Source organism: Macrobrachium nipponense, chromosome 14 (assembly GCF_015104395.2).
Source record: "Macrobrachium nipponense isolate FS-2020 chromosome 14, ASM1510439v2, whole genome shotgun sequence".
Taxonomy (NCBI): Eukaryota; Metazoa; Arthropoda; class Malacostraca; order Decapoda; family Palaemonidae; genus Macrobrachium; species Macrobrachium nipponense.
In genome coordinates this window covers 30152818-30154868 of record NC_087207.1, presented here as the reverse complement: position 1 = coordinate 30154868, position 2051 = coordinate 30152818, and positions in this window count along the sequence as shown.

The window sequence follows — 2051 nt, the reverse complement described above, 5'->3', positions numbered from 1 at the left end:
CGGAATAAATCAAATCCAATATGCCCTGTGGTAGGGGTGTAAGAATGCTACCACTGTAGGTCCTGCGTGTCGTAAAAAGCGACTAAAAGGACAGCCGCTGACTGGCAGTCTTACTTTTAAGTAAAAGGCTAGGCCCACCCCGATAACATTGGAAATTGCTGCCTTGCATTCTTACTTTTTAGTAAAAGGCTAGGCCCACCCCGATAACATTGGAAATTGCTGCCTTGCATTCTTACTTTTTAGTAAAGGGCTAGGCCCACCCCGATAACATTGGAAACTGCTGCCTTGCATTCTTACTTTTTAGTAAAAGGCTAGGCTCACCGCCGATAACATTGGAAATTGCTGCCCTTGCATTCTTACTTTTTAGTAAAAGGCTAGGCCCACCCCGATAACATTGGAAACTGCTGCCCTTGCATTCTTACTTTTTAGTAAAAGGCTAGGCCCACCCCGATAACATTGGAAACTGCTGCCTTGCATTCTTACTTTTTAGTAAAAGGCTAGGCCCACCCTGATAACATTGGAAATTAAAAGAAAAATTGCTGCCTTGCATTCTTACTTTTTAGTAAAAGGCTAGGCCCACCCCGATAACATTGGAAACTGCTGCCTTGCATTCTTACTTTTTAGTAAAAGGCTAGGCCCACCCCGATAACATTGGAAACTGCTGCCTTGCATTCTTACTTTTTAGTAAAAGGCTAGGCCCACCCCGATAACATTGGAAACTGCTGCCTTGCAGTCTTACTTTTTAGTAAAAGGCTAGGCCCACTGCCGATAACATTGGAAACTGCTGCCTTGCATTCTTACTTTTTAGTAAAAGGCTAGGCCCACCCCGATAACATTGGAAACTGCTGCCCTTGCATTCTTACTTTTAAGTCAAAGGCTAGGCTCACCGCCGATAACATTGGAAATTGCTGCCCTTGCATTCTTACTTTTTAGTAAAAGGCTAGGCCCCCCGATAACATTGGAAACTGCTGCCCTTGCATTCTTACTTTTTAGTAAAAGGCTAGGCCCACCCCGATAACATTGGAAATTGCTGCCTTGCATTCTTACTTTTTAGTAAAAGGCTAGGCTCACCGCCGATAACATTGGAAATTGCTGCCTTGAATTCTTACTTTTTAGTAAAAGGCTAGGCCCACCCCGATAACATTGGAAACTGCTGCCCTTGCATTCTTACTTTTTAGTAAAAGGCTAGGCTTACCGCCGATAACATTGGAAATTGCTGCCTTGAATTCTTACTTTTTAGTAAAAGGCTAGGCCCACCCCGATAACATTGGAAACTGCTGCCCTTGCATTCTTACTTTTAAGTCAAAGGCGAGGCCCACCGCCAATAACTGTGGTTGATGACAGCAAGGGGAATGCGGTCGTAAAAACCCCCCTTTGCCAAACAATAAACCATGCCTGATGTTTTAAGGCGCATCAGGCAACCGAACCCTTCATGTAAGGATAACGGTGGGAAAGAAGAAGAAGAAGAAGAAATCAAATCCATTACTATGACATCTGAACGACGATTAAAATTCACAATGACAAAACTTTATGAGCAGCTACGAAGATAATATATGAATATGTTTTGCAGTCATTTAGTAAATGACACCAAATGTTGTTATTTAGTCTAACTTATCTATCACTTCCTCTGACACTAGTTTTAGAAGCCACACGAATTTCGGGTTTGTTTTGGCTTGAGAAATTAACTTATTCCTTGTTAGCAAATGAAAATGATCAAATATTCCCTGATATCAGCTTTAAAAATACCCTGAAATCCTGGTGCTAATTAACAAAACATACAAAAACTAAATGTAAAAAGCACTTCAAAACCTGCATGTTTCTTTTCCAGACTTTCGTTCTCCTGGTTCTCTATGATTTTACGCTGTCCCTCTTTAGCTGAAATTAGTCATTCACCAAATACATGAATATTAATAACCCTCGTACGTAATGAACAGACGAATGCCAATTGACATTTTTCGTCCGAGAGTAGATTCATCAGAAACATCAGACTGCCTGAGTTATCTTTCTCTTTCACCCTTTGTTAAATCCCTTTTAACATCTGTTGGGAGAGA